General features: G+C 43.0%; 1 long non-coding RNA gene across 1 annotated transcript in view; it reads right to left on the bottom strand.

The window, feature by feature from the left end:
* The window catches only part of LOC128324155 (uncharacterized), a 125,669-nt gene that overhangs the window by 59,658 nt on the left and 51,675 nt on the right, over positions 1–14,336 (bottom strand). The gene's annotated exons all lie outside the window — the stretch shown is intronic.

The following is a 14,336-nucleotide window of genomic DNA, read 5'->3' as shown; positions in this document are numbered from 1 at the left end:
TCAAAACTTTCAGTATATTTTACTCCCCATCCACTTTGAACAGTGAGGTGTGTCTTTACCTCCACCACCTTCAGAGGTGAAAGGACCAGACACACTTGCCTCATGCAGGAGGAGGAGGAGCCTATGGGGGAACAGCACACTCTTGATTGACATGAGTGGGCTTTTCTCCCGGGCTTCTCCGTGTGGTATGGAAACAGCTTGCCCACCTGGAGAATAGGGTAAAATTAAGTTTGTCATCTTACGGGGCTAAGTGGGAAATGTTTGGTTCCTTTTCAAAAGGGGCCAGGGAATTTATATGTTTTTAAATTAAATAGGCCACAATGGGCAAGCAATGCAGAGGGAGGAGAAACAGAACAAGCAAGAAGGAAAATGGTAAGCACCTTGAGGACGTAGGTAGGTGAAGAGAGAGCTGCCAGATCCAGCCCTTGTTAAGGTGAGAAAAAGCAAGTCATCCCTGGGACCTGATGGCCTTGTTTAACCCAAAGTCAACTAGACTTGTGTTGGAAGTTAAGGACTATGCGCTGTCTCTTGTCTCAAAGACAGTGGAGGACAGACTAGTGAGTTAGAGGGCTAGAGGGTCAAGACATTGGTCATCCCTTCTCTACTGCTCTGACACTATCCCTTTGAAATGTAGATTGCTAGTCTTAGGGATTAACTTCCTCCCTCCCTTCTCTTCCTGTTCCTACTACCTTGCAACATGGCAAGCTCCTCTCCCTGCACCATGTGTGCAGAGATGATGCAGAATCCATCTGCATCCAGCTAGCTAGCTAGATTAGAGATCCTAACTCCTCACTTTCTTATCTAGAATGGAGTTCTCTAATAAATGCCTTATATATTGATTTGAAACTATGAATTGGCTCCAAGTTACTTTACTCTCAGCATACACACATGCCTAAGTAAATTCCGCTGTGTTGTGCCTCTGTGCACTCTGCTATAATGAGAAAGGGATTCTCTTACCACAGAGAATTTCCAACACCTTGGACTAATGATGCTAAGAGCGCCTTTGGTACCGAGTTAAGTGTGCACAGAATGAGTGATTAATCAAATTAATCCTGCTTTGGAGCTCAGATGGTGCTTTCTGTCCAAGATGAGGATAGGGTCAGGTTTGGTAGGTAGGATCACATTGCTAGGGGTGAAGCCAGGGGTGTAGCTAGGGGAGAGGGGGCTTGTGTTTGCCCCTATCCCTGGGGGCCCTCAGAGTGAGGGAGATAATGAAGAAAATAGGGAGGGGTGGAGCTGGAGGGCCCTCAGGAGCTGGGGGCCCAGGTTCTTTAAACTCATCTGCTCAATTATAGCTACACCTCTGGGTAGAGCTCATAATTTAAATATTTAATTGTAGATCAGATTATCAAAATGCCAACTCTAAGCTAGAAAGCAGATGTTGAACCTACAGTGGCATGCCATACATGTCCACTCCTAAACATCATATGTAGAAATAAAAACTGCAAAAGCAATGTGGTGAATCAATGCTTTTGATTACACTAGTCTTTATTATGTTTTATGGGGAAGGACCATAGCCCACTGGAAGAGCATGCAGAAGGTCCCAGACTCATTCGCTGGAATCTCCAGCTCAGACTAGGAAATGTAACCTATACTCTCTGGACCGTACTCATATTTTACCAGGATCTGAAGCCCACTAGGCAAGTCTACCATTAGGTTGGAAAGGTGGCTGCCTCAGGCAGCACCCCTGAAAGGTGTCATTTAATTTGTTATATTTTTATATAGGCAAGCCCAGCCCTTCATCTGAAAACTGGAGCAAAACTGCTGGTATTCCAAGGCAAGAGGAACATGCTTGTATGTGTTTCATCTATATCTATATCTATATCTATATCTATATCTATATCTATATCTATATCTATATCTATACATACACACAGAGAGACTTTGTGTGGGAGGTACTTTGATAATTCTTTTCTTTTTTGTTTCTCCTTTGGTTTTCAGATTACACTCTACCTTAAGCTCTTATTTGTTGTCAAGGTCGGTCTTGGGATGAGGTCAAGAGAACCTGGCCTGGCCTGCTGCCCTTTTGGCCAGAGGCCGCTGCCGTGCCAGCTCCTGACGGGACCGGCTTGCTCCCCTGGCCTGCCGACAAACCTCTGCAGGCCCTCCAATGGCCGCATGGCTTGGAGGGACCAAGCAGCAACTGAGCTACTGCCTCCAAGCTGGCCAAGATGGAAAAGGCAGAGGAAGAGAGATAGCCACTCAAACAGCACACAGTCCCTGTCCTCTGCCCAGCCCCAACCAATCAGGGCACTCCTCAGGACTGTGCTGGGGGGTGGGACAAAGGCCCATTCCGCAGCACAAGGGAATGGGGTACGGGATGGGAGCAATCTTAATGCATACCAGCTGCATTTGCTCTGTAATCCTTAGACACCTCACACTGAAGCACAGTCTCAGCGAAGCCAGTGTTTGGGAGATAACTGGTGGGCTACCTGCTTTTGAGATTTCAGCACAACAGTGTCACCTTCCTGGTACACCTTTTAAACCACAACCAGACCCACAATTTAATATTAGGATTTTCCAAATCAGCATCTGTATCAAGAAAGAAAGAAAGAAAGAAAGAAAGAAAGAAAGAAAGAAAGAAAGAAAGAAAGAAAGAAAGAAAGAAAGAAAGAAATGAAAAGGAAAGGTGTCTATGAACCTCCACTCAACCTTCTCTCAGTAAGCCCCTTGCCACACAAAGGAATGGGAAGAGGGCAGAAATGGCAAGCTTATGGATTCCTTCACTAGCCAAGTGGACAGGTTGTGCCCTTACACTGGTACTAGCATTTGTATCACCAGTTCTGTGCACCACTGTCCTAGTGTGGGAGCTCATAAGATTAGGCCATTTATCAGATGGGAAGAAGCCATAGCTCAGCAATAAAACATATGCTTCACATGCAGAACATCTCAGAGCCAATCCTTAACATCTCCAGTTGAAAAGAGCTGAGGCAGCAGACTGGGAAGCTTTTTGCCTGAGACTTGAGAGCCAACAACACTGGTCTAGATGGACCAATTATATGGCTCAGTATCAGGAAGCTTCATACGAGATTGGTAGGAACAATTTAACACAATTTACAGTGCAATCATATGAATGTCTCCTCAGAAGTAACTCCCACTGTGTCCAAATGGGCTTCTTGATAGGGATTGCAGCCTGTTTTGGGGTTGTTGTTTTTTTAAAAAAAACAAGTGGCGACTTAAAACAAGAATGCTTCCTTCATTCAACAATGGCTCAACTATTCAAGAATGGTTCATTAAATAAGAATTATTCCTCTTCTGATTTCTAATACCTGCATTTTCATGGTATGTTTGGCAGCAGTTTGCCACACATTTACTTTTCTGCTAGCCTCTCTTGCCTATAATCTTGATTTATAGTACATCTACCCTTTTCCTTCATCTGCAAGGTCCTGGGACATTCAGGTAGCCAATCTGCCCTTAAAATATGTCTCTGAGGAAATGGTGCTAATTAGTATTGGAATTTACAGCCTTCCATTTTATTGACTTGTCCTACTTTCTTCAATAATTAAATAATGAGTAAAGTAATGAGCTATGTTAGTCAGTCATGCTGTTCAATTAAATAGCAAATCAATTATTGAAAATAGTTTTGGACCATTCTTATGTCATCATGCATGTGACAGTGTGTTTGTAAGTATCTCTGTTTGATATGGAAGCACTCATTCCTACATGTTACCAAGTCAAGTTCCAACAAATTCACTCAAGTAAAGCATAATCTAAGGTTCCTTTTAATGCCATAGCTAACAAGGACTAGCAATTGTACATCCCATCTCTTTAGTCAATGTGGACTCTTTTTGAAGAAATCTCTTAATTTTAATCTCTCTCACACACAGTTAAAACAAAAGCTGAACTCCAAATTAAAATTAGAATTGTACATTAAAGATTAGAGAAAGCAAGCCTGCACAGCTTATGACCCACTACACCATATATTGTGACTTGCTTGACTACACCTCGGTTAGTGTACTCCCAGGAAGGCAGTAAAATCAGGACATTAATCAGGCCCCTCATAGGCCACCACACATAGGCTCCATTTAACTTAATGAGTGTGCAGGCCTGAACAGTGTTTCCTACAATACCATATTTAGCTGAATAGAAGATGTCTCTGAATTTAAGCCAATTCCCTTTAAAAAAAAAATACAAGTTAGATACAGGTAGATTATACCTGTATTTATCTAAAAGATGACTCTGAATTTAAGACTATTACTCGATTTCTAGCATCAAAGAACTTGGAAAAAACCTAGTTTTGGATTCAGGTAAATACAGTATTAGCTTTGGTGCGTATAATCTGTAGGTATAAACAGCACAGTATCCATGAGGAGGCTTTATGAGGTGTGGTCAGGTACATGCACAGATTCTATAAATGTAGCTCATAATGCCAAAACAAACCCCTATGGCAAAGGGTTGTGACATCTAGTTTTATTGGATTTTGAAAAACAACTAATGTCTCAATGTTTATGTCTTTACTGAGTTGCTTTAGGATGTTTTAAGAAATTATTTTATTTTTCTGAAAATCAAAGTCCAATCTAGCAGAAAATTCTCCTGCAGAAGTCCCACTGAAATGAGTGAAGTCTTCACAAGAACACTATTGAACTCTTGTACTGCTCCCATTTCATTTCAAAGAGCTTGTGCAGGAGAAATTCTCAGTAGATTGGGTCCCATAGAAACTAAAGCTGGATTTTAAAGAAACAGAGATTCAAATCAGTATGTATTTCTAAAATTCTTTGGCTTGGATTTTTGAAAAGAAGAGATTAGTGGGATCAGGGCTGCTATCAGATGCAACATTTATAGGCTGTTGCATAAGCTGATACGTATTGATTCCTGTGGCTATGGACAACTGTATTAGAACTCATGCATATGACCCCAGATGGCCACTAGAGAGCAATAAATCAATATTAATTTTAATGAGATCTCCACACAAAATCTTATAAGGCAGAGAATGAGTAACATAAACAAACGCATGAATGGAAGTCTATGATATTCCACTGAAAGAATTTAATAATACCAGTGTCTTGGTGCCTGGACACCTAAAAATTTAATGTTGCCTTAGCATTAGGTAGAGATCATACCCAAACATTTGACAGTCACACCTAGGAATTAATTTTACTGAAACGTTTTACTGCATTTTACCTCTTCTTTTGTTCAAAATGAAACCTGATTTTCCCCTACTTGTTTACTGGTTGATTTCATGTCATAAATTTTGATTAAATCTGAATGAATATGCCCTCACAGATTGAGGTCTTGAAAACTAGAGTTCATTCTGGTTTACTAAATATCAGAATTTGTGTTAGATTTGCTCAGGCACTATAAAAAGTGGTGACACGTTTTACTCACATACAGCATCCCCAAGAACATGCTCCCATGTCAATATGCCAGTGCCTAGAAGCTCTGCAGTCCTCCACTGCCCACTCTTCCAGTGATTGTCTCTACAGAATTCATCAGACCCTCTGTATGCTACATTTACACTACATGCTCATCTCCTTCTAGGATGCCTCTGCCCATCACAGAGAGAAGAGTAACTTCCTTTCAAAAAAGCAAAGCAGAATTCAGGGATCGCATGTCATACGTTCTCTGCAGAAGCAGCCAATGAGGACAGCACCGGTGGAGGACAGCGAGAGACACCTTAGAGGAGTAATAAGCAGATGCTTACCAGTGTGTAAGCAGCACCTGCAAGCTGCAGCACTCCGCCCAGCATTGGCAGGGCCATGTTGTAGCCCTAACCTCTGTGCATGCATGGAGGCACAGAGAAAAGGACATGCACAGAGAAAAGGACCCTGCCGCAGCCCCACCAGATGGCGGGTGGAGCACTGCCGCCGCCCCGCAAAGAATTGCGGGTGGAGCGTGGCAGCTTGCAGGTGCTGCTTACATGCTTGTAAGCACTTACTCCTTAAAGGTGCCTCTTGCCACCACCCTCCAGCACTGCCCTCACTGGTCGCTCCTGGTTTTCTGTATGGTCCAATTTGTGGGGAAAACAAGGGATTGAATTTCTTTCTGTTTGTGAACAGTAAAATCAACAGTACAAAATAAGCAGTTAAAGTGAAGAGTGAGAAGGTGCATAGACTTCACTTTAAAGTGGATTACTACCTCCTTACTCCTGAATGTTACCAAAGCAAAACATATTCCAAGGACACATTTGCACTTAACATGAAACCAAAGGTAAAGGGGCCTCTAGGTTCCATTTTAGTTCATCCGAATATGGGCAGCTATAGTTTAGACCAGGCTTCCCCAAACTGCGGCCCTCCAGATGTTCCTGAACTACAACTCCCAGCATCCCGAGCCACAATTTATTGTGGCTGGGTATGCTGGGGGTTGTAGTTCAGCAACATCTGGAGAGCCGCAGTTTGGGGAAGCCTGGTTTAAACCAAAAAAGGGGGCCTGCAGTTTCCCTCCCCAGACTCTGGTTTATACCTCCAGTTTGTATTGAGGTTTGCCTCTTGGACTTCCAGTTCTGTTGTGTCAGGGTTATGTCTGAACACAGCACTACAATCTTGTCTGGCAACCAGAGCTGAGGGAGGAAGCTCCTCCCTTGCTCTGGCTGCTATTGCCTGCTGGGCTTTCTTTCAATCAAGAAGGAAGCCCCGGCATACAGTTCCCCCTCTTCTCTGCAGTCTCGCTGACTGCAGGGAGGGAGCTCTCCATGATGCCTGAATTCAGGTGGAAGAGTATGTGTGTGGTGCGGGGAGCAGAACCAGGGATCCACTGGACCCGTGGTTCCGAGTTAAGTGAGAATGTGGCCTATATCTCCCATAATGTAGAACTGAGGTCTGGTTTACACACCCAGAAGAATGGAGTGGTAAAATTCTGGGGTGGTAGAATGGAGACTATTTCTTCAGATTACAATTAGGGTATACTAGTTGGCATGATGTGCAGCCATGTGGGGATGAAAGAAGGGCTGGGGGTTCACAGGAAGCCTTCAGCAGCCCTGCTGCGAAGGCTTCTTGTGCAGAGACTGGGCATGAATGGAGTGGGGGAGCAATTTTCACATCTCTCTGCTCACTACAGAAGTCCTTTCCACTTGCATCAATCTGTTCCTGAGCACTGCACAACCCTCAAGAACAGATTTATGCAAGTAGAGAGGGCTTCCGCAGTGAAGGGAGAAACATGAAAATGTCTTCCCCTCCCCCTCTGCTCATGAAGCCTTCAGCGCAGGGATTCGGAAGCCTTCCTGCAGACTTGCAGCCCTTCTTCTGTAGCCATATGACTGCATCATGCCAGGCACCATTATTTAATTCTCCCCCATCTAAAAACAAAAAGCTAAAAAGCAAACCCTAGGACAGGGAAACAGGTTTCAGTCCAGTCTGCTCCTTGCTGTGCTAATGTCTGTGTGCATGGAGTTCTCTAGGCAAGAGAGCATTAAACACTATGATTCCTCATCTTCTGTCTGAAGGAGGAGTAAAAATAGCAGATGAAAGGGTTGGTGACAACAGAGGAGCTTCCTTGGTTTGGGTTTTTCTGAGCTTTGCAGAACTCTTGAAAAACACCTACCTGAGCTTTTTCTGAGAAATTTTGAAAGAGGCCAGAGAGACCCAGTCCCTTCTGAATGGAGATGGGTGACCTTTGACCATCACTACTAAGAATGCCAAGACATCAATGTACTAGGTATATTGTGTACTGCATTTGTAGCTCTTACTGCTCTCAGATGTGTTTATATGGTACTTAGGTCTCAGACTGGAGAACTATATCACAGTTTTGATAACATGACAAATTTTACAATTCTGAATAGAGGGGTCTTTGTGGGAATGAATGAGATTTGTGATAATAGAAATATACTCATTCACAAAAATCAAATGAACTTTTATGGGTTGCAGGGGAAGGTGTACATTGCATTTTTTAAAAAAAAATCTTGCTGGGCAGGGCATCCCACACCATAGCAATGGCTTGCAAGTGCCATATCTTGACTCCCTTGATAATGTAAAATTAAGTTAATCCCTTTGTTCACATCATCAAGGTGATTAAATCTCAGTAAAAGGTGTGCATTTGTATTATTTCATACTAATACATTCATTACTGAACCTCAAATATTCTCCCAGCCATTCAGAAGAGCATGAGCAGAGAGGGGTCTTAAAGTAGAGAATTTGTGTCTCTGAGTCACCATGTCTCCAAAGATCTCCTGGGGCTCAAGCAGATTTACCTTGCTCCACCTTTTCCTAAGGATTCTTTCTCTTCTCTGTTATAAACGTCATCTTTCTACCCACAGACTGTATCTATGCAACTAAATAGTTCCTGTATCCAGGTCAAACTCAGGACCTCATTTTACACCTGCCTGCTCCCATATCATTCTTCGATCTTGCTAAATTGTTAGTGGCCCCTGATATCTACATCTCTCTGCCCCATCTTGCCTCTTTGGCTGCCTCCTTACCATTGACTCCAGCTTGGCTGCCCAGCTACACTTTTACTGCATCCTTCAATTAGATGCCTCAGCTTGCTTCCCCCACTTGAAAGATCCATCCAAGAAGTACTCTCTGTCCTGCTGCTGCTTGACCATCAGAGGTCCTGATACTGTGTGGAGGTGCTACCACAGTATGCCAGTAATGGAAATTAGGGCCTCTTTGAAGAAGAGCATTAATCAGAACAGGCACAGGGTTGGGTGCAGAATGTCTGAGCCACTTCTGGTATTTACTAGGGCATTTTAATGCAAAAATCGGCATATGGAAGACATCTCCTTAAACACCTCATTTAAGCGTTTACATTCTCATTGTTATAAGGAATATAGGATAGCAATTTAAGTGCTTAAATGTTGAAGAAGGTACACATCTGCTGGTAGACATTCCTCAGTTTGAAAATATCAGCCACCGCCTTCAAATCAGAATAAATGAGACACACCATTTTTTTTTTAACAAAAAATAAGCCAAAACAAATTTTTAAAAACCCATTCGGAAAAGGAAAACAACATCAAGTTTTAATTTCCAAACTGTTCTAATTCAGGATTTGTGCTCTTAGCTGAGCATACACGAAAACACAAACATACCCATATGAATTAAATTACAATTTACATATGAATTACATTAGAAATATGAGCCACACTAAAGAGATAATTAGTGTTATCCTGGGTTACATGAAGGCTAGCAAAATTAAATAAGAACAATTTCAAAGCCATGTTTGGTTTTGCCTTTTCAACAAAGCTGGTTTAATCAGGGATAATGAATGAACGCACTACGAATGAAAATGATGAGCAACATATTGTAGTGTGTGAAATGCTATTACTAAACGACGCACTATTATATATTACAGAATTATTCAATACCAAAAAATCAAAAACATCCCATCCACTAAGTGCTGAATTAAATTGTAAAGTTTTTCAAATGGAAAAAAGGAAGAACAAAATTAAGTAGTGCCTGCAATTAATGGTGAGTACATTATCCACATAATAAAGATATCAGCACACAGTGAGTGAGCTTTCATGTTTTCCCCCAGTGCACCATTTCTTAATCACATGATGGCACGATTCTTCCAAAGTAAATACTACTTTACAAGTGCAAAGCAGCTGTTTGGAGAAACCAATGTTGTGATGCAGTGGTATTCCTTGGTGCATTCCAGGAAGTGAAGTAGTGCCAACTAAGAAGCAAGTGGTGCTTCTAAGCATACTTGCCTGCAGAGCTGGCAAGTGCTAGTTTAAGCAAGAAAACACCACTATGACTCCTCCACAGCCTTAGATAATCCCCAACTTTTTTTCTAAATTCAAAAAAAACATTCGTGGGATGCTTACAAAAGTGTCAAATACCTTTCCCTCATTTTCTGCTCCCAATAAAAACATCAACAAAAATGGGGGAGAGGATTTGATCCAGTCCTGAGATAGAACATAAGAAAAGGCCTGCTGGATCACACCCAAGGCCTATCTAGTCCAGCATCCTGTTTCACAGTGGCCCACCAGATGCCTCTGAGAAGCCCACAGGTAAGAGGTGAGGGCATGCCCTTTCTCTTGCTGTTGCTTCCCTGCAACTGGTATTGAGAGGCATCATGCCTCTGAGGCTGGAGATGGCCCACAGCCACCATACTAGTAGCTATTGATAGACTTGCCCACCATGAATCAGTCTAAGCCCCTTTTAAAGCCATCCAAGCTAGTGGCCATCACCACATCCCATGGCAGAGAATTCCATAGATTAATTATGCACTGTATGAAAAAGTGCTTCCTTTTGTTGGTTCTAAATTTCCCGGCCTTCAGTTTAATGGGATGACCCCTGGTGCTAATGCTGTGAGAGAGATGATACTTCTGGACTATTGGTGATACAAGAATTATGGTTCCATCATCTCTATGTTAGCATATGATGATTTCTTATACACACACACACTCAAGACCTAACTAAAAGAATATGCATCTGGTAGACAAAAGGGGTTGCCAGCTCAAGGTTTGATTCTGTCACACCATGGCCAGGACAGGCTGAAGTGAGATGATCAAAGAGAGGGTCAGTGGCAAGTGAAGAAGTCAAGTGTGGGCTAGGGTTACGGACTGGTGAAGTGAAAAGAAATCGGGGCGTAACTACCATTAGGCAAGGGGAGGCTGCTGCCTGGGGGCCCCCACGCCTCGAGGGGCCCCCCAGAGGTAAGTCACATGTGAAGTGGGTGTGTGTGTATCAGCGAGGGGCCCATTTTAAATTTTTGTCTCTGGGCCCACTCCAGCCTCGTTATGCCCCTGCTTAACAGCATGCAAGAAGCAGAGCAAGACAAGGCAGTTTGTATTGTCACTTTGACAAGTTGCTCAGGCTGTTGGCCTAGCTTGAAGGTGTGATTGAATACAAGTTTCAGGGGAGATATTTTATAATGCCTGGGGTGGGTCAGCTGACCACATTAAGTCTGGATCAGCTGACTTCATCCAGTCTGGCATCACACTCTAAAGCAGGGATTCTCAACCTTGGGTCCCCAGATGTTATTGGACTTCAACTTCCATAATCCCCAGCCAAAGATCACTGGAGCTGGGGATTATGGGAACTGAATTCCAGTAACATATGGGGACCCAATGCTGAGAATCCCTGCTCTAAAGGGCACCCTTTTTTCAGGATATTTACTTGGCCTGGCTTACTGAAGGGTCAGGGTGTGGATGGTTCACACCAGGCTTCCCTAAACTGCGGCCCTCCAGATGTTGCTGAACTACAACTCCCAGCATCCCGAGCCACAATTTATTGTGGCTGGGTATGCTGGGGGTTGTAGTTCAGCAACATCTGGAGGGCCGCAGTTTGGGGACGCCTGGTTCACGCTATTCTCAGGGTTGAGAAGTCAGTCATCCTGAGGGAAACATTTAAATACTGCCCATGTAAAACCAGGATACCTGTATGACACAGCCTCAGCTAGCTCCCTTGCAGAGCTATGGTTTATGAGTGCCTGAGCTAATGAGCTAAAACTCTGGTGACCATAAAACTGAAATATAATTGTGACATTAAAGATGCCTATATTTGAACTTAATTATTAATTAATTTAATGAGAGAAAAGGAGGGTGGTATAAAACTGCTAATTAAACAGCTCTGTAAAACTGCAGACGGTAGAGGATTTACCAAATGATGAATCCCACAACAGTATTTCAGCTATATCAATATTCTGTTAATATACTGTATGCCAGAGGTCCTTGGTAGTATGCTGCTCACAGTTAAGCCAATGTGGCAGGGACACAGAGTGAATGAAAATGAAGGGCGTAAAAAATCCCCAATGGCATCAACCTTGAAGATGTTCCCAGAGCCCCTCCTCAGTTGCAGCAGTTGCTGAAATCAGTTAAATAAACTTTGAAGTGCAACATTTATTTATTAAAAAACAATCTTACCCTTACAAACACAAATAAATTGGCTGAACTACCAAACGCTTGCTTTTAAGCATTTTGCTGCTAGTTTGATATGCTTGCATGCATATCAATTAAAGGTGTTGCAGATTTAAATGTAGCACTGAAAGACAGAGGCTATGGGCCCATTCGAATGACAAGTGAACCGGAGCGTAAGTTTACCTGAGGTTAACCTCGGAAGCCAAGAATCATACCACAGACGATCCAGCAGCTGAGGTTCCATTGCCTCCACCTGCAATCCCACTCCCTCCTCCTCTTGCACTGAGTGCATCACATGCCCAGCAACCATTGGCCCCGATATGAGAGGGAATGTCCTTGCAGGAGGAGCTTTAGCGCAAACCCCAGGTCGCTGCATTCAAATGACACAATGGAGTCAACGGACCTCCAGTTCCAGCAAGCTACCAAACTTCAAACCAAGGGTTCGATCCTTGGTTTGAAAGTGGCAACAGAACCGTGGTTGTGGGATTTTCTCTCATTCAGACAATGAAGAACATGGCCCTCCGGTCAGTGTAATTAGGCTGATTGACTCCTCAAGCAGCCAATCAAAATACCGGGCGGTGGGGTGGTCTTTTTCTTTTAGCTACTTGGAAGCTACACATTATGCACATGATACACATTAGGTACACATTATGCGAAAACCCATCTCCCTTGATGCTAGGAAAATCTGAAGGAAAGTCCATAATGCTGGGAAAACTTGAAGGAAAGAGACGAAGATGACCAGCAGCAAGGTGGATGGACTCGATTATGACAGCAGTGAATACACCACTGAGAGACCTTAAAGGCCAAGTTGAAGACAGATCATCCTGGAGAGAATCTATCTATGTGGTCACTAAGAGTCGACACCGACTTGATGGCACTTAATCAATCAATCAATCACTCAGAATAACCCAATCACCATTTTGGTTAGAGAGCAGGCAGGCAGGAAGGCAGGCAGGCTGGCAGGCTACTAGTAAGTCTGACCTTTTGCTGGCTTCTTTGTGTTTGTTTGGAGGGGAGGAATGCAACCTCTGCTTTCTCTCCCTTGCTCTCTGATCTGATCTATGCAAAGCATTATGGCCCATTCCCAAAAATGACATGCCATAAAACACTGGAAGGAACAGCAAACTGTAAGACTGGACTAATTAGATTAGAAACTGGCACAAGAAGCCAGAAAGTTATTTTAGGGCATATGCATGGATTTCCTAGTCCAAACTGCTTCTCAAATAATTGCAGAAGTCGCTTTCCATGTGGTGTGGTGGTTTTAGAGAAGGAATGGATTCTGTTGAAAGAAAAATAATTTTTAAATCATTTGCTGTTCAGGGAGCTATCCAGATTGTTCTCTGGATTGTAGCCAGTATCTGTAACATGAATATGTCTCCTGGGGGTTATGGTTCATTTGGTAAGGATCAAGGAGATGATCTCTGTTTAAAAAACAACAACATTTGTTGCTTGCTAGGATAGGCACCCAGGCTATGTGGTGGGCATCCAAGGCAAGCAGAGAGTGTTCAGCAGGCATGGCGTAGGGAGAGTGTGTCCCCAATGCCTTACAGAAGATGGTTCATAGCTGCAGCAAGCATCATTGGAAAACCTGTGATTTTTCTATTATTTATGTATGCATTTTTCAAACAGGCAGGCAGAGCTGCCCTTATAACTTCAGAATGTCTTTGTTCTCTGCTTTTGTAGCTGCTCTCTGCTTTACCTATGGCTTATATATAGATTTATCTACTTTCACATGTATAGCCTGTTCTTTCTCCAAGAAGCCCAGAACCCTGCACATGGTTAGATGTATCCTCCCAACAGTTCTATGAGGAAGATTATGCTGAGAGATAAGTCAGAGTCACCCAGTGAGTTTCATGGCTGAATAGGGATTTGAATTTGGATTTCTCTATTCTAGTACATCACACTAACCAGTATATCACTCTTGCTCAGAGTTCTTTCTTCTTGTTGTTTTGACCATTTATTATTAGTTGTATTTGTTGTTTTTAAATAATGAGGCAGACAGAGCTGCCCTGGTGACTTTTGAATGTATTTACTCTCATAGAAGAAGCCTTTTGCTGCTGGCCTGCACTTTACTTGTAGCTTGTACAGTTCTTTTCCTGTGTGTGCATGTGTGTGCTTGTGTGTTGATCCTGCCATATTAGGTACAAATCTACACAGTACTGTAGTTGTGTTAAGCATCTGGAGTACTGAGTACAGCTTTGGTCACCGTGTCTGAAGAAGGATATGGTAGAACTGGAAAAGGTGCAGAAGAGGGCAACCAAAATGATCAGGGGCCTGGAGCACCTTCTTTATGAGGCTAGGCTACAGCATCTGGGGCTCTTTACCTTGGAAAAGAGGCAACTAAAGGGAGACATGATCAAAGTGTATAAAATTATGCATGGAGTGGAGAGGGTAGACAGAGAGAAATTTTTCTCCCTCTCTCACAACACTAGAACCAGGGGTTACCCCATGAAACTGAAGGTTGGGAAATTTAGGACCGACAAGCAGAAGTACTTTTTCACACAGCGCATAATTAATCTGTGGAATTCTTTGCCATGGGATGTGGTGATGGTCACCAGCTTGGATGGCTTTAAAAGGGGCTTAGACTGATTCATGGTGGGCA

This window comes from Hemicordylus capensis, chromosome 4 (genome assembly GCF_027244095.1).
Source record: "Hemicordylus capensis ecotype Gifberg chromosome 4, rHemCap1.1.pri, whole genome shotgun sequence".
Classification (NCBI taxonomy): domain Eukaryota; kingdom Metazoa; phylum Chordata; class Lepidosauria; order Squamata; family Cordylidae; genus Hemicordylus; species Hemicordylus capensis.
This window is presented reverse-complemented; position numbering and strand designations above follow the sequence as displayed.